Source organism: Panthera onca, chromosome B1 (genome assembly GCF_046562875.1).
Source record: "Panthera onca isolate mPanOnc1 chromosome B1, mPanOnc1 haplotype 2, whole genome shotgun sequence".
Taxonomy (NCBI): Eukaryota; Metazoa; Chordata; class Mammalia; order Carnivora; family Felidae; genus Panthera; species Panthera onca.
This window is the reverse complement of record NC_138342.1, coordinates 60,069,946-60,088,959: the sequence shown is the minus strand read 5'-3', so window position 1 is coordinate 60,088,959 and position 19,014 is coordinate 60,069,946. Positions and strand designations below refer to the sequence as shown.

General features: G+C 42.5%; 1 pseudogene; it reads left to right on the top strand.

The window, feature by feature from the left end:
- The first annotated feature begins 2,796 nt into the window (after positions 1–2,796).
- LOC145715423 (uncharacterized) overlaps positions 2,797–19,014 on the top strand; it is a 31,054-nt pseudogene continuing 14,836 nt past the window's right edge.

Here is a 19,014-nt window from a genome sequence, read left to right as displayed (position 1 = left end):
TCAGCTATAGCATCTAGGCTTTCATCATGGTTCTACAGTAAACATTGCTTTATACAATATTTAAATGAACACACCTCTGCATCAATTAGCCTTAATAATTGTTTTCCAAAGAAAGAAATGTTTTTATTTTCTCCTTCGGCAAGGCTTTCTCCCTCCTCACATGATTCTATCTAGCAAACCGAAATGAGAATTCACTCGTCTTCCAGATGACAGAGATTTTTTTGTATGGCATTTGGGGGAGAGAACAAATGGACAGCATTTAGGATGTAGCCTATACGTTCCTTGCACCAGTTCCATTAAAATGCCTGATAGCTGCTGGTTAAAATTAATAAGTAACCTTTTGATAAATTTACTCAGTATATTGAAGACCCTAATGAACTCACTCTGGAACCCAGTGATTTAGTTCAGGAGATGGTTTTAGAGCCTGACGACTAGAATTGAGGTCAAACTCAGACAGTTATTAGCCATATGATCTTAGCAGATTTATTAACCTCCCTGAATTTCTGCTTCTCATCTATAAAGTAGAAATAATAGAGTTAATAAATAAGGGTAATAATGATATCTACCTCACTTGAGTGTTGTGAGAATTGGATGAGATGATATATATTCAAAGCCATTATTAGGCAGCCACTATCAACGTATCTTGTGAAGACACTGAATATCTTCTAGGTTCAAATTTTAATTAAGGTGGTCCCCAAAACAAGTCAATATGAAGTATAATGTTTGGAATTATATAGCCAAATGAAGCATACAATGTTAAATAGTAGGATTAAATAATCCCTCTAAAATACTAAAATATTTGAAGGAAAAAAACAAACAAAAAATCCCAAGGTCATATCTCTGACAACTTATTTATCTTTATAAGCTCAGCATTTAGTTGGGAGATACAACTCCCTCAATCAATGTTTGTGGAATGAATGGACAAATAATGACTAAATGATTGACCGACTGAATAAGTAGATGGATAGATGGATACAGCTTCATACGTTGAGCGGTACAAAGGTAAATTCATGACTGTCAGATGCCAAGTGTGACTCCAAACTAAATCTAGGAAAGAAAGAACAGCAATGAACATGCTTACTTGGAAGATAGCCAAAGAGCAAGATAAAAAATAGAAGCTCCATTAGGATCCAGAAAAAAAAAAGAAGAAGAAGATGAAGACTCCCCAATCCAATCTTTCCTGGCTACAGAGACTTGTTTTAAGAAAATCCTTGTTCTGGGGTGCCTGGGTGGCTCAGTCGGTAAAGCGTCCGGCTTCAGCTCAGGTCATGATCTCACAGTTCGTGGGTTCAAGCCCTGCATCGGGCTCTGTGAGGACAGCTCAGAGCCTGGAGCCTGCTTCGGATTCCGTGTCTCCCTCTCCCTCTCCCTCTGCCCCTCCCCGCTCACACTCTGTCTCTCTCTCTCTCTCTCCCTCAAGAATTAAAAAAAAAAAAAAAAATCCTTGTTCAATTTCAGTTTCATGGACATAGCTGTAACCCAAATGAACTTGCAGGAGCAATAACTACATTCACGCACATCTATGCTTATGATGCGTATCTTGAGATGCAACCTTAAAGTCCATTCTCAGAAATACACATTTCCAAGAGATGGGATATTTGCTTATCCTTCAATTCCTATAAGCCACTCAGTCATATCTAGTTCTCCAAGAATCTCCACTATACACTCCTGCTATCTAAGCCAAGATTTTTTTTAATATTTATTTATTCTTGAGAAAGCACAGGCGGGGGAGGGGCAGAGAGAGGGGGACAGAGGATTCGAAGTGGGTTCTGCACTGACAGACTGACAGCAGTGAGCCTGATGTGAGGCTCAAACTCACGAACCAGGAGATCATAACCTGAGCTGAAGTGAAATACTCAACCGAGTGAGCCACCCAAATATCCCACTAAGCTAAGATTTTTAACACTGTGTTTTTTTCCACACAAAAAATATCGTGTATCTAATTTTGGAGAGGAAACAAATCAGATGCAAACGCTTGGTTATTTCAGGAATCAAATAAAATGCATTACGGTGACTTAGTTAATACAAATACAGATTGACAAATGGGGCAAGTGGAGTGCGTACTATATATGTTGTCAGTAGAACTTTAATATTCAATAAAAGGCACACAAGTCAGTTGAGAATGGCATTTACAGGCTTTCCTTCCCATGGATATCTATTTAAAAAGCATTACGTACTCAAGATCCTTAAAGTGTGTATAAACTGAGGGATCTAGCAATTAGACATTAAGAGCAGAATTTAGTTAATTACATTTGCAGAAGGCTGGGGACAAGGTTAGCCTGAGGTTCAGAAAAGTTTTCATTTCGTGGCTTAGCTTTTTTCCATTCTGTCTTTGTCAGGAAGGCCAAGAAAAACAGTTTAAAAAGTGGACTTAATGTAACACAATAAAAATAAACTATAGAGAAACCTGGCTGCACATATAACAATGAACACAAGCTGGATTTGGGCCCTTGTCACGTAATTCTTTGGTGGTTTAGGCATGTAGATGGCATTTATCAACATGCACATTAGCAATGAATGCTTTTTGCTTTATTTTTTTAATGTTTATTTTTGAGAAAGAGAGACAGAGCATGAGTGGGGGAGGGGCAGAGGGAAAGGGAGACACAGAATCGGAAGCAGGCTCTGAGCTGTCAGCACAGAGCCCGACATGGGGCTCGAACCCACGAACCATGAGATCGTGACCTGAGCTGAAGTTGGATGCTTAACCGACTGAACCACCCAGGCGCCCCCCCCAATGAATGTTTTTTGTTTATATTAGCGAGAAATGTAAAGACCAAGGAAAGCAGCTGAAGAACAATGTGTTCAGAAAGCACAAAGGAAAAGAAGAATAAAGATGACCGGTAAGTCGTTTCAGAGAATACGGATGACAAGACACACAAGTTGTCAGCACACCTGCGGACCCTTATCTTTATGATGCTAAGTGATATAAGTGACACCTGATATTTCTGTCCTACACGAGGAGTGTGAACATTGCAGAAGCTCTTATGGGAAAGATAATACTACTATTGAAGAATAAAAAACCAACCTCCGCTCGTTTCATGTATATATGATCTAGTTGATGTTCCACTAGATTATATATTTTTCCTGGGAAAACAGTGTGTCTTCTATTTTTTTTTTTTCACTAAAAAAATTCTCCTCCCTACTCTTTTAATATGTTATATTTCATTTATTTCATAATAGATAAACATGAAATCATTTGTGGATGAATAAATAAATGTACAAATGTATAAGGGCCCAAACACGTTTTTAGACAGCTAGACTATAAACCGCTTGAAGGTAGGAAACTTGTCTCAACTTTGCCAATTACACCATGACAAGAATGTAAAAACAAAAACAAAAACAAACAAAAACCCCTCCCTCAAACCAAAGAATAATCTCAACTAATACACTGGCATTACTCCCTCCCAAGCCCCAAACTACTGATTCTACACTAGACGACAGAGTCCTTCTTAGTCTCAAGCCACTTAAGACCTTTTTCAGTTAATTATGGATAGCACCTATCTCTGAGACATCCCCGGCACATAGTAGGTCCTCAGTGAGTGTTGGCCGAACTGTGGTGTCATATGATGTTTTCCATTAAAAAAGAGCCTGAAATGCGGAGACAAAGTGAGACAAATTCAAGAATATAATATTGCGGTTTTAGTATCAAAAATAAAATTTTTAAAAAAATTTTTAATATTTATTTATTTTTGAGAGAGAGAGAGAGAGCAAGGGCCGGGGGAGGGGCAGAGAGAAAGGAAGATACAGAATCTGAAGCAGACTCCAGGCTCTGAGCTGTCAGCACAGAGCCTGACACAGGACTCGAACCCACAAACTGTGAGATCCTAAACTGAGCCATAGTCGAAAGCTTGACCAACTGAGCCACCCAGGCGCCACCAAAATAAAGATTTTTTTTTTTAAGTTTATTTATTTTTGAGACAGAGAGAGACAGAGCATGAACGAGGGAGGGTCAGAGAGAGAGGGAGACACAGAATCGGAAGCAGGCTCCAGGCTCTGAGCCATCAGCCCAGAGCCCGACACGGGGCACGAACCCACGGACCGCGAGATCGTGACCTGAGCCGAAGTTGGACGCTTAACCGACTGAGCCACCCAGGCGCCCCAAGATTTTTTATATAAGATATGTCTATTGCTTCAAGTGGAAACACTACAAGCGTCTTGATCTCATGTGTTATCTCTTTGTTTCTGAAGGTACAAAGAGTGATGTGCATGTGCTTTGACATTTTTCCAGGTTAGCAAGCACCGACAACTCCAGTGACATATTACCACAATTGTTTGCCATGCTTCCGGCACACTGCCATTGGAGAGCCACAGGCCCGGAGCAGCAAGGAGATCCAACTATTGGATTTCTTGGGAGCTTAAATGGAAAGCAAGCTTCTAAGAGAAAAGAAGGGCCCACAGCTAATTCTGTCATAGGAGTAGAGCGGTGTTCTCTGGGAACTTCACTGGAATTTACCTTTCTGTTTCCAGTATTTGTGGCCGATGCCACCCAAATGGTAAACTCAGTCGAGCACAGCATCCTGACTGCAGGCTGCACCGAAGCTTTCACTGAGAATCCTATGTTTCAACCCTATGTCCTTAAATCTTAAAATAGCGTGCATCTCTGACAGAGTTTGTTATGAAAACTATTTGATTTGCAAGTAGGTAAACATATCGGCCAAAAGTTAAACAGCTTGCATAAATACAGGGAGCATGTAAGGCTATTCAAAAGCCATGAAAACCGGGGGCTCTGTCTTTATAAAAGGAAGGCCAAACATTTTTCCAATGGATGCTAGTTGCTATTTTTAAATCCATAGCTCATGATCATTGCTGTTAACTAGCCCTTCTTCCTACTACAACCTACACTGAATTGTAAGTATTTGAATCTCTCTTTTTCCTGGCAGATCTTCTATAACAAGAGTCTCTCGTGCAGTTTCCCATCCCCAGAATTCAGTATTACACTTGAACCCCCTGGGAGATCATTAAATCTTTCCTGAAATTAAATCTGTGAATGCATTTGTGTTTTCCAAGCCTCACTTCTCCGTGGGTTAGAAGCTCAGTGTCCACACGTGAAATATAGTTACACATAAGCAGAGGACTGCCCTGGTACAACAGGTTATAATTGCAAGCAGGTATGGGTGGAGACCCGAGCTGTTCTGTTTTGATTTGCTTTTCTGATACCCTTGCAAGATAAAGAAATTAGCTGGATTCATTTGAATATGTCTCACAGTTGCTTTTTAGAGAGTCAGAGAGTTCATACGCCTATGAAATTCTACATACAAGAGAATGGAGCTTTCTACGTGCTTGGGGAAAAGACAAGCTTCTCTCGTCGGTGCTGACTTAGACTCTTGCACATACAAGCTAGAAAGGAATCTAGGCTCCATTCTCCAAATGCTTGGTGAGTCCAGAGAAAGATAACATTTTTAAATAGCAGCGAGATGCGTTTATCAATGTTAAGACGCCTTATGCCATTGAGAAAACCTCTGTTCAGCTTCTGTTGCTTTTCAGGCATTCCCTGCATTTTTGTTGTCGGGTTTTGGTAGATCTTTAGCTTTTTCTGGTTGCCTGACACCTGAGGCTGGGGCAGAGTCTGCTATACCTCTCAGGCTAGATTCTTATCCCCCAAACTTTGTCTGTTATTTGTGCTGAGCCACAGTTGACTTCAAAGGGGACTTTGGATGAAAAAGAGATGCAGCCTGGTAAGAAAGGAGGGGATAATTGGGTGCTTTGCGCTGTAGAATGAAGTTCCTCAAACTTACCCTAAAAATAGGAATCTAATTGTGGGTTGTTTTTTTTTAAATTTTTTTTACATTTATTTATTTTTGAGAGACAGAGAGAGACAGAGCACAAGTAGGGGAGGGGCAGAGAGAGAAGGAGACATGGAATCCGAAGCAAGCTCCAGGCTCCGAGCTGTCAGCACAGAGCCCCATGCAGGGCTTGAACTCACAGACCGCGAGATGGAACTCACAGACCATGAGACTATGACCTGAGCCGAAGTTGGATGCTCAACCGACTGAGCCACCCAGGCGCCCCATGGAATCTAATTGTGTTTTTACACAAAACCTGGCTTTGAACCCTTCTATCATATCTATAAATATACTTCTCTGTCATCTCTAAGGAAATAATTTTTTCCAAATCAGTAACAGAACATGCCTTTAATTTAATTTTTTCAGGGTTGATTTATTTTGAGAGAGAGAGAGCATGTGCAGACAAGTGTGCGTGCAGGGGAGGGACAGAGAAAGAGAGAGAGAACCTCAAGAAGGCTCCACACTGTCAGTGTGGAGCCTGATTCAGGCTCGATCTCATGAACTGTGAGATCATGACCTGAGCTGAAATCAAGAGTTGGTCACCTAACCTACTGAGCCACCCAGGTGGCCCACATATTCCTTTAATTTTACATGATGCAGTTGCTCTTCTCTCTTACTTTTAATTCCCGGGGAACAAATAATGTTAAAAAATACGGAGAATCCTTGAATGCCTAGGAACTAGTCAATGACTTTTAATAGACACTGAGTCCAACTATTAATCTGGGAAGATATGGAAAGTAAAGGAACAATTTCCTCCTTTTGGTGTTCTGGAAGGTATAAAATGGAGAGTTATTGTGATTATATGCTCTCATGTCACCAGTCTTGTACAGACACTATTGGTGCAAAAGTCCAGTGCAGATTTGTTATCCAACCAGTTTTTCAGGTATTTAACAGATAATCTAAGCTACAAAGAGCATATATTTATTTTTTGTCTGTTGTTCTATCCTGCAGATCGTCTACATTAATTTGGGATAATTACAAGATCTCCACTTCAGTTGGACACGCTTGGATTACAGCTGGGATTATGGCTTATTTGCATATATACACATCTTGGATAGCTCCAATCCAATCTCTAACAGCATATGTAATTAGGTGAAATGGTGATGTATCCCAGAAAACACGTCACTTCATTTGGCCAGATGTCCAAAGATTTCACCTTCTCCCTTTCTATTGTATGACTGCCATAAGAGCTGATTTCTAGGTACGTTGTTGTGAACCACAGTTTGGTGATGTCTGATTTGTTAATTAAGGCTCTATTATTCAGAATGAGATTGCCACATTACTATGAGAAAGGAGATTATATTGTTTGGCAAAGGATAACATTTCCTTTTCAAATAATACCTTGATCTCAGCAGAACGTGGCCTCCTTTCTTGGGCGATCCTGGACTTCCAAAAGCATTTGAATGTCGCACTGCCTCGGGGGATTATGTCCATGAACATAGTTTATATGTTTAGGTCCAGTTTATAGTTTAGGTCCAGAACATAGTTCTGGAGTGGATGCTAGGATATACAATTTTTCCTTCTTCCGCACACTTCAAATATCACGTTACAAAATAGAAGTGAAAAGTTACACATGTGGGAAGTATGATGAGTGACAGTTATGACCTGGCTGGCCAAACTGCCTTAGCGAAGAGTGCCTGGGAGAATGTTTGCCTAGCAAAATCATCCCAAACCACTTGTAACCTGTCTCTGCCTCCAGACAAAGCACGTAGACCCTAGAAAATAATGGATGAAAGAAGGTGTCTCACCCAAAAACATCAACTGGAAACAAGCTAAATGTACAGTAGCAGCAAATGCCCTCCTAGTACGGAAGATCTCTGTCCCCAATAAAAAGGGCATAAGGGATTCTTATCTCCATTTCCCCTGGCCCTTTCCTCATGATTCTTTTCAGTACCTATAGTTCCTAAATAACTTGTTCTTTTGGTTGAATCAAAACTCATGATATGGAGCACCTGGGTGGCTCCGTCGGTTAAGCATCCGACTTCGGTTCAGGTCATGATCTCAGGGCTCTTGAGTTCGAGTCCTGCGTTGGGCTCTGTCCCAACAGCTCAGAGCCTGGAGACTGCTTCAGATTCTGTGTCTTCCTCTCTCTCTGCCCCTCCCCTGCTCACGTTCTGTCTCTCTCTGTCTCTCAAAAAGAGAGATAAACATTAAAAAAAAAAAAGCTCATGATATGTGTTGTGAGAAACTGGTAGCATTTTAAAAGATTGATAACCTCTGGCATTAACAAAAGGCACAAATTGACATTGTTATTGGACTTCAAGATGGTACACCCTTGACACCTGGGAACAATTTGACATTATTTATCAAAATGTAAAGCGTGAACACTTTGGGTATGGCTCTAGGAAAGCCCGTCAGTAGGGGAGTCCTGGAGCCAGTCAGAAACTTTCCAAAGCTGATTGTGTGCGTTTTGACTCACTCCTAGGTTATCTAGAAAACTGATACGCTAACCACGAGCGTGCACAGATACATCTAATAGAAGCTAACATTTATTGAGCTTTTTTTTTGGGGGGGGGGGGGGTTATGCCAGGTATTGTTTTAAGCATGTGTTTTAAGTTACCTAATCTTGTTGACAACGTGAGACGCTAATATTATCACCCTCAGTTTGCAGATTCTGAAATGTGGAGGATAAATAACTTGCCTCAAGTCACACTGATGGTAGGTAGCAGGCCAGGATTTGAACTCCCGCAATCTGTCTCCCAAGGAATCGCCAAACGTAACCATTCACCTCCACCTGACCAAGCAGACTCCTTCAGCATGTTTGTAATGGGGGGGGGGGGGGGGAAATGAAGCCAGCTAAACAGCACCACTTCCAAGCTTTTTCTTGGAACGTTAAGCATGCGTTAAAATACGCTAGATCCAGCTGAATGAGTAATTGAAAAGACACCCACTATGCATTTTGTTCATTGAAAGAGCAAGTTTTAAACCATACATCTTATGTTCTCGCTTGTTCTCTATCAAGAAAACACACTAAAACCAGAAACAAAAGCCCTGAATCTGTGTTTGAATAGGAATAGGAATTAACCTGGAATGATAACACGCCAAATTGTTAAGAGTGGTTAATTCTGAGGTGTGTGATTGAAGGCAGGAAGGAAAATACGGCTTTTACGTCATAGGTCTCTGGATCACTTTATTTTTATTTTCATGAGCGTTTATCGCTTTGTTTTGAAATTTACAAAGAAACGAAAGAAATACATCCAGAAAGAATGGATACATAACGTTGCCCAAATACTGAAATCCCTTATGGCACATTCGAATAAGTACAAAGTGAGACTTCCGTATCTCGTAACCCTTCTGGAGTTCATGCTAAAGAACTTCCACCTGCTTCTGTGATAGCTCAGAGTCTTCCACAAGGCTCTCAACCTCACAATGCCACATACAGATGCAGCCGGCTCCCTTGTCCCTTACGACCCAACTCGGTTCCTCTGAATAATTTTGGGACAAGAACAGTGACTACTCACAACAGCAGTGACCAGAACCGGGTAAAGATGAAGTTTCCAAAGAAGAGCTCATGGGACTGCTGGCTAAGTGGCACCTGTGACCTTTGACCTCAGCCAAGCTGCGCTTGATTCAGAATGACTGGACTCTGCAAGTATGTAACATCCTACTATTTAAGAGGCCTAGTGGGTACCTACCTAGAAGTAATTCTGGCTTGTTCCTTCCCAGAAGCTCGGTCTGTCAGCTAAGCGGTTAACCTGGTTTTGTGCAGGAAAGGACAGTAGAAATATCTTTCTGCAGCCGTGTGCTGGAGCTTGTGGGACTCATTCCCCAGAGCTGGTCGCCGATGAGCACGTCTCCCCCCAACCCTGAGTTTAGTGACCTCCCGTTACTGAAATCGGCCACGGTGGGAATATTTACACCAGAGAAATCAACAAATGCTACAAACCAAGGCTCCCCCAGCCAGTTTAACGTTTATCTGCACACCACTGGCCTCAAGGCATTCTAAATCGCGAACACAGAAACTTTGAAACTTGTTCAAAGGCTTTCGAATCACACGATCTACCTTGAGAAAGTCAGAAGGCTTGACTTCTACTCTCTCCTCTCCTAAAGGAGCAGTCACCCAGGAATAGATGAAACACTTAGGTCCAGGAAGATAGCAGTCATTCTCCAGAAGTCTCAGAAGTGCCACCAGGAGACTCCATCGGCCAGATTCTTACTTTATAAATTCCCCTACCATGCCCTGCAAAGCCTCCGTCCCTGAAATGAAAGCAGGAAGAAAAATATTGATCACCATGATCTGGGTGGTGAACGGACTTAGGGACAAGAAACTGCCAGGGCAACACCCCCCCACACCCCCACCACCCGGCAAACCAGTCTCTGTATGCCTGAGCCCTGCCCCCCTTGAGGTCCACGTCGTCCCAGGATGAAGGTCCCATTCAGAATATTTCCTCCCAACCTTCATTTTCTTCTTAGGTCAGTCTTAGTTGTGGAGGCCCACCTGGCCTTTCTTGTGAGTAAATCGGTTTCTTTCTAGGAGAAGAAATCATGAGGTGGCAGCAGCAAACGGCACTCCAGATCTTTCCCTTATGGGGAGTACTTAAGAAGAGGTGAACAACTGTGAACCTGCAGTGACGGACCCTTCTCACCAAACCTGTCTGGGAGCCCAGCCTAAGGGGGTGCCGGCTTCAACACAACTCTCCCCCTGGCACACGGCCACTGCCAACAGCGTCCCATGTCCCATGGCCTTTACCCAGTGGGTCTGCAAAGCCGTTAATACCTACTCCTAGATCGTACTACCTACCCTTGGATCCCCCACCCCAGAGAAACAAAGTTGTTGAGTAGAAACAACCTCAAACCATCTAGCCAGCCACCTCCTTTTGTAGATGAATAAACTAACCTGGAAATGTTAGGTGACTTGCCCAAGATAACACAGTGACATAGCAGAGCCACAAAGGGCATCCAGGACCTTTTCGCTTCAATGCCTGTGCTTCTGACCATGAGGATACGATCACTCGAAACCTTCGTCATCCCTCAAAGTCCAGCTGGAAGGGCTGCACCCTTCATTCCTTGGATCCCAAATGGGTAGCACCCCTGCCTACTCTGAAACACCATTATATCCTTCTGCATATCTTTATCGTGCTCTGTATTGTATTTAAATCACCTGTTTTCTTAATCTGTTTTTGTCTTCCTTCTGCAATATCTATTTCCTGAGCTGAAAGTAGGTCTTCCTTTTCTGTCTCCTCAGCACCAACTGGCTTAGTGACTTGCTTAGTGCCTTCGGTGTTTAATAAATATGTACTGAATGGAATTGAATTCACCTGAGATTTGAGTTGATTTTTCTGCAGTTCTCAATCGCACGTGCATAAGAAGCCACTGGAAAGCTCTTTTAAAAAAAAATCTTGTTAATGTTTACTTATTTTTGAGAGAGACAGAGACAGAGACAGAGACAGAGTGCAAGTGGGGCGTGGGGGAGAGAAAGAGAGAGACACAGGATCCAAAGCAGGCTCCAGGCTCCGAGCTGTCAGCACAGAGCCTGATGCAGGTCTCAAACCCAAGAACCTCCAGATCCTGACCTGCTCTGGAAGTTGGATGCTTAACTGACTGAGCCACCCAGGTGACCCACAACTGGAAAGCTTTTTACATGTAGATTCCTGGAATTCTGAGTCAAGAGCTCTTGAGAGAATTCCAGGAACCTGCATTTTCAACAACCCAACAAGTGGTTCCGAAGCAGAGATCCATCTGTGCTTTCTTTCCTCGTGTCCCTTGCAACAAAATCTACTTGTGAGATAATTGGCCCAGACTAGAGGTGTCATTGAGTTCACAGAGCATGGTAAAGGGTCAGGACCACAAGGGCTGGACTCCGTAGTCTCAGTTTCATTAACAGAGATCTCTAACTCAAACATTCTCAAATTGGCTGTGGGGTAAGGAACCTGATGCCTCTGTCACTCCCCAAGCTGAGATGGTTTTTCTTTTTAGGAGTGAAGAAGGAGGAACAAATAAAGGCTTTTTTTCTGCCCATTGAAGTCAATGTGAAAGTCATAACTTCCAAGAGTAGTTAGGCATTTTAGAAAGAATACAGAGCTGAAACGGAGACTCATTACAACACTGACATTCTGCAACACGATATGCTCAATTAGTTAATGTTTGCAAAGTGCTTTGATCTCATACATCACTGAGATAATCCCAGGCCTTGTTTACTGAGTGTCTCTTCCCAAGGGCTCAAAGTAGTTTACGGGCAACAAGCCCAATTTTTGTTTGCCAGTTCAGAGGGACACGCGGATGAAGTGGGGAGTGCTGGTGGCCTGAGAACCACGAGGCAGGAGGGTACTGTGTGGTTGTCGTGGTCTGTCCCAGGGAAACATCACGGACGCTGTCAAGTTCCAGGAGGTAGAGCCGATCTATGCTCCCTTATCACCCATGCAGGTTCCTGTCTGAGCATTTACCACACTGTAGCGCAGAGGCAACGTCTGTTTAGATGTCTGTCTCCTGAACTAGACTGGGAGTTCTCTACTGCTTGGGTAGAGAAACTGGGTATTTTAGCTTTGTGTGACCTGGCCATTGTCCATGCCTCCAGGTTAGCGCCATCAGCTCTCCTGCTCCCTCACCAGCCTCCGGCCAGCCAGGTCTTTCTGGGTCTCCAACATACCAAACTCGTTTCCTCTGGGGGTCTTTTGCACCAAAGCCATTCACCTCTGCCTTCTCTTTATTCAAATTGCTGCCCAGCTGACGTCCTCAGATGACCCTGACCACTCTTACCTAAATGTGCTGCTCTCCACCTAAATGTGCTGGTCACTCTCCAACTCATCACTTTGCTTTAAAACTGATTTTCTTGGGGCACCTGGGTGGCTCAGTCGGTTAAGCGTCAGACTTCGGCTCAGGTCATGATCTCACGGTCCATGAGTTCGAGCCCCGCGTCGGGCTCTGTGCTGACAGCTCAGAGCCTGTAGCCTGCTTCAGATTCTGTGTCTCCCTCTCTCTCTGACCCTCCCCTGTTCATGCTCTGTCTCTCTCTATTTCAAAAACAAATAAAATTTAAAAAAAAAATTTTTTTTTTTAAACTGATTTTCTTCATAGCACCTATATTTTCTGGCATCATCTCAAGTTTTATTTCATATTATTTATTCTTTGACATTTTGGTATTATCACATTTGGTATTATCTTTTTTTTTTTTCCTATTTATTTCTATTTGATTTCTTCTAGAATAGCCTGCAGGGTTTTTGAGAGTAGGGACCTTATCTACCTTATTCACTTTGCAATCCTAGTACCTAACGGGTTTAAGTCATCAATAAAATACTGTTCATTGAAATGTGGGTTCTTCCAGTAACTTGTGCAGCACTTAACAGATATTCATTAAATAAATAAAGACGTGAACAAGTATAAGATGAATAGGAAGTGCTGATGTTTCAAGGTCAATTCCTTACTTCACTAAAATTGTTGGTTGATCCACACAAAGTGTGACCGAGCTAGATGAATACACACTTGGTATTAACTGACAATCTCTTGATTCTTAGCTGTCTTTTAGCCAATGATATACCCAGACTACAAACCTGTTGTTTTTTTTCTATTGTATTGTCTCTGAAATCTTTCTTTCTTTCTTTTTTTTTTTTTAACCTTGATTTATTTTTGACAGACAGAGAGGGACAGAGCATGAGCCAGGGAGAGGCAGAGAGAAAGGGAAACAGAATCTGAAGCAGACTCCAGGCTCTGAGCTGTCAGCACAGAGCCCAACACGGGGCTCGAACCCATGAACTGTGACATCATGACCTGAGCCGAAGTCAGATGCTTAACTGACTGAGCCACCCAGGCACCCCTTAAGTCTTTCTTTTAAAGACTAGTCCATGCATTTAAAATTTCACGTGTATCTGTTTCTGTATTGCCTTTGACTTAACACGTGCCACCAGACAGGACCATTCGTGGGTCCTGCTCATCATTGACAGATTTAGATATCTCTCATTCCGTCATTCCTCTGCTTCAAATGTTCCAATTATTTATCCTTAAACACTCTGGTGCTTCCATTTGCCAGCTGTGAGGCCATGGGCAAGTTATTTAACATAATTTCCTCTTCTGTAAGAATGAGTCTGATTAATGGTACCTAACTCATGTCTTGCCATGGAGATGAAAGGAGTTAATTAATTCATAACTGTGATTAATTCATAGTTCTTAGCATGGAGTAGGGAATCACCAGATGGTCGGTCTTTATTATTTCCTCATTAATAATAACAATGGCTATAGTAATAAAGCTAACATGCTTTAGCGAGGGTCTTGCCCTCTGATCTGGGACTATGTCTCTAGCCTAATTTTTCACCACTTTGGCTCTAATCTTGGCTTTTCTTTCCACTTTTACTTTTCCAAACTCCAACCATGGTTCAAATTTTCCCACATAAGAGACTCTTACTTCTTTTTATTTAAAATTTGTTAAGGATGTGTTTGATGAAGTGGACCTTTCCCACTGTATTTTCTCTCTCCTCTGAAATTCTTCCATTCTCCCTACTACTTTCTTAGCATATCATACTGGCTGGTGATACCCGTCCCACCACTGTATTTTTTAAGTTTAACTAGTGCTTTTTGGTTTTAATTTGTTTTTTAATAATCATAACTAAGTTGCTAGTATGTGGGATAGTTTTGAATCCCCAGGAACCCAGCATGATATACAACCTCCTATTTGTTCTTGCATTAATTCCTTGCATTGGCCAACCACTTACACTGAAAATAATGACATAGAAGGAAAAGGAAAGACAGGGCCAACCACAGTTTTTTGTCTTTCCGTCCCTCTTTACCTATCAGTAAGCGGAAGGTAAGTGTTGGCAGAATGTATGTCTATCAAGAAGTGGAATAAAACCAGCTGAGTTTTGTCCAGTGTTTCCACCATTCTGGAAAGGGAGAATTGCATGAGCATGTGTGATCTGCAAAGGAAGAATTGGGTAATGTCACTGACTATGCAAACAAGTGAAGTACCACTCCATTTGCTTTTAAAAATCATGTTGCACAATATAGAGATGAGACGTAAAGTCAAGCTCACAATATATATATATTTTTAAGGTTTCTTTACTTAGGGACATTTAAACCATTACAAGTCAAAAGAAAAAGACAACAGAAGAAATGAAAAACTTTGTATTTTGGTTCCCTTAATATCACTTTTTTCCTCCTGCTTTTTGAATAAGCAGCCTCTCATTTTCACTTTGCAGGCTCCACAAATTATGTAGCTGCCCCCCGATGGGTATTGGTATCATTGCAACTTCATTTGGGGCTGGACAGTATTTGGATTATATGTGCCTTTTGTGCTGATTCTTATGGAATTTACTTACGTGACTGTATAAAGGGTAGAGCTTTAGAAAAGGCTTTTGTCTATATGTTTTCGGTTCCACCAGAAGCAGATTTGAAATGGGGTCCTCATTTTGTTTAGAAAAAAAATCTTGTTTTTTGTCTTCCTTGCTGTCGTGTTTATGTTCAAAAGGTTATTACATCAATTCCAACCTCACTGCAGCAAACCCATCACCATCATCAACAAAGCTTGTCAAGCCAAAACTATGTGTTCTCTCCAAATTAAATGATGACTGGACCAGGGCAAAGACTGTTGGTGTTGGATGGCTCTTGGCCTAGAGTGGCCTTCACTGTATAAATATAAGTAAATGTGCCCAAACATAGCCTCTGACCTGCCTTTCTCTCCCTCCCTCTCTCTCTCTCTTTTTCTCTCAAACCCTTCTTTTGCAGCCTTGGCATACCTCCTAGCTACCAGGCCCTGCTTTTTGTGCCCATGCTTCAGAGCACAACCCCTTTGATGGCTTTTATTCTATGACTGAAAGACTATGAACTCGGTACACTCTCCCAAAACCACGCCTTCCCTGAGCAAGGCCAGGGATTCAGGGCCATGGGCAAAGACTCCAGCTGAGGCAGGTTAGAGGAGGGCATGCTGCCCTTCTTTAACAACCTGTCAACAACTTAAGAATTGCAGAACATTTTAGTTGGCAAGGGAAAGAGATCAACTCAAGCTGTCAAGTTGCCCAGATTTACGGGTGTCTTAACTACCTCTATAAAACTGTACAGATCATAGGATCTTTTCTCTCCCCATCTCCCCGATCCCCTCCTGGCTTTGGGAATGCATTTCCTGCAACACATTGATTCCCACATCACTGATATGATTAAGGGTTAAAAAGGTACTAGTAGGCTTAGATATATGCACACATAAGGCTAAAGACAAAAGTGCTTTGGCTTGATTAATCGACTGCCTGATGATGTGGGAACAATCTCTCAGGGCTGGTAAATACCGCGATGGCAGCACTTCCTGAGAGTTGTGGGGAGGAAGGAGGGCGCCCAGAACATTTCTGGATCTCTTATTAAAATTACCATCCTCATAGGGGCGCCTGGGTGGTTCAGTCAGTTGAGCGACCTTGTGTTCAGGTCACAATCTCACAGTTCCTGGGTTTCAGCCTTGGGTGGGGCTCTGTGCTGACAGCTCAGAGCCTGGAGCCTGCTCCGGATTTTCTGTCTCCCTCTCTCTCTGCCCCTCCCCTGCCCAAGCTCTTTCTCTCTCTTTCTCAAAAAATAAATAAAAAATTTTTTAAAAATTGCCGTCCTGGTAAAACAGCTTTGCGAAGCTGTTGAATAGACAATCTAAGGCTAATTTGTCACATTGACCTGGTATTACTGTTCCAGCCCACGCTTGTCTTAGAAAATCATTGCCTAAAAAGAACTTCTGGGCATGCTTGGGTAAGGAGCTGTGTTTTGATTCCAGGAGCCAGATTATCCAGACCACACAGAGATAGCTGAGGATGGGAATGTTGGCTGCAACTTAAAATCTTAATATTCTCTCTGCCATGTATTGATGATGGACTTCATCTATAAGAAAATGACAGCTTGAGTCCCCAAAATGATATTGGCATATACTCCCAGGATGACATCTGTTTCCATCGCAGGTTGCCAGGCCTATCGTGAGTATGCAGGAATGTGTAGTCATTGAAGAAACGTCGGAGAGTAACAGCATTGGCTATTTAAGCAGGAAATTATATGATCAGTGGTTTGTTCCAGTAATACTAATCAGGCAGTTCTATGAAAGATTAATTATGTGCATGAGCAGTAAGTGGTTAAGGTGCTGGACATTCATTGAATGACTTTGCAACTTTTTAAGCAAGAGATAATTGGGGCTACACAAAAGTAGGTGGGATGAAAAATAGGCAACAAATCTAAGAAGTTTTATTTGGGAGCACCTGACTGGCTCAGTTGATTAAACGTCCGCCTTTTGATTTTGGCTCGGGTCATGATCTCACAGTTTGTGAGTTCAAGCCTCACAAGTCTGGCTCTGTGCTGACAGGGTAGAGCCTGCTTGGGATTCTCTCTCTCTCTCTCTCTCTGCCCCTCTCCTTCTCATGCACTCTCTCTCTCTCTCTCTCTCACTCAAAATAAGTAAACATTAATTTTTTTTAATTTAAAAAATGAAAAAAAGAAGTTTTATATTGATGCATTCAGTATGACTTTGATTCAATATTCAATAAAGAAAGGAGAGAAGAAACATAGATGTAGTAAGCGGTGAACAGAAATAAAGAACACAGCAGTTTTGGGAATAAAGGTGATTTCTTCTGTTTGGGAAATACTCGTTCAGATGCCATCCCGACATCGAGGTATGAAGAGGAATTGTCACAAAAGAGAATTGGAGTGATGTGCTGACTGTCCACAGGAGACAGCAGTACAAGTCTGACATAAGCTGGCTAGCTTGGGGAGAAAAAGCCAACTCTGAAGAAACAGAGAGGTCCTGGAGAAGAAGCTCCAACATTTTTGGAGATGGTATGTGTTCCCCTCAAAAAAAGTAAAATAAATAGACCCAAATCTAGAGTGCACGAATAAGTTCCCCCGGAAAGCTTTAAACCAAGGGCCAGGAAATGAGAAGAGAGGGCTAGAAGGTTTATGAGGCTGGACTCAGAAATCTCTGGCTTGGCTTCAGAGTGAGCCTGTATGACCCTGAGGTTGTGTATGTAGAAAAGAAGGCCAGCTTATCAGTGACAGTGTGAATTGGGGGACTGTCCAGCCCTGGCTTCCTTCCTGTTTTGTTCCAGATGTGGACTCAGCCCCACCTAGGCTTTGGGTCAAAGAGAGCTTGCTCCCATTCTCTGAAAGTGGGGCATGGATTCGTTTCTCCCGTCCTTCATCAAGCTTAAGGATTAATCCAGGACTGACGGGCAAGCAGCCTTTCTCTCTACCCACATTGTTATGTGGCTCATCTTTCATCCCGGTATCTGCTTCCCTGACTCCCTGTGGGAAGCTGGACCCAGCTGAAACCTGATTCTCTGTTTCTCATGTTCCTGTGGTCATCTCAAACTGACACCTCCCTGCATAACTGGCCAAAGTCTCATCTAGTGCTAAAAACAATAAAATGTCTCAGAGTTCCTCCGTCCAGCCCATCTTCTTCCAACAGATCGATGGACAGGGATACTGAGACCAGACCCAAATCTGGATGATGAGCTTCCCTAGAACCTGCTTTCCACAGTCAATATTTACCTTGACCAGCCCCCTTGGGACAACTTAGTTTTGGCTGATTCCCTTCTCCCATCTGAATTCCAGCATGCCTTTGTCAGTATGGCTTTGTCCATGAAAGGTCTGACAGATCTATGAGCAGTACAACTTGGTCTATGGAACAAAGGAATGTATCTGTGGCTCAGAGAGGAAGTTGTCTCCACCTCATAAACGACCTAGGGAACCTGAAAGGAAGTACTCAAGCTAAGTCTATCTAGCTAGTAGAGTACACTAAGGAAGAAAAGATAAGGATTCTGAAATATTGGTGATACAGGGGAGGGGGAGCTATGCTAGAAGGGGAGTCAAAGCAGTGCCTGGAAAAGATTGTTTAATTCCTTCAGTTCCTTAAATTAATTGTGCAACATGGCATTAGGCCAGATATGATTGGTCTTTCCTGAGCCCTGAGATGCCATCAGTGTTGGGAATTTGCATGGTGGTGTACCAGAGGGCAGGGATACATTGAGAAAAAGCAAGAGGGATAAGGCCACCGAAACATCCCAGCAGTGAGGCTCTTTAGGGGTAAATGCCACAGCCTACCCCATTAATTGTTCAGAGGCTGCCAATCCAATACTATCAAGGGCAAGAAGTGATGAGAACTTGGTGGGGGAGCCAAAGATGGCCGTATCAACACATGGATCCAAAGACCCAATACAACTGGATGGTTCAAAGGGCCACATTTGGAAGAACACTAACTAGAACATGGCCACAGGGGCAGTTCTGTCTCAGCTCAGTCATCAGGGCGAAGTTCTTTCTAAGAAGGCACTTTTTTCTGTTAGCACTCTTTATA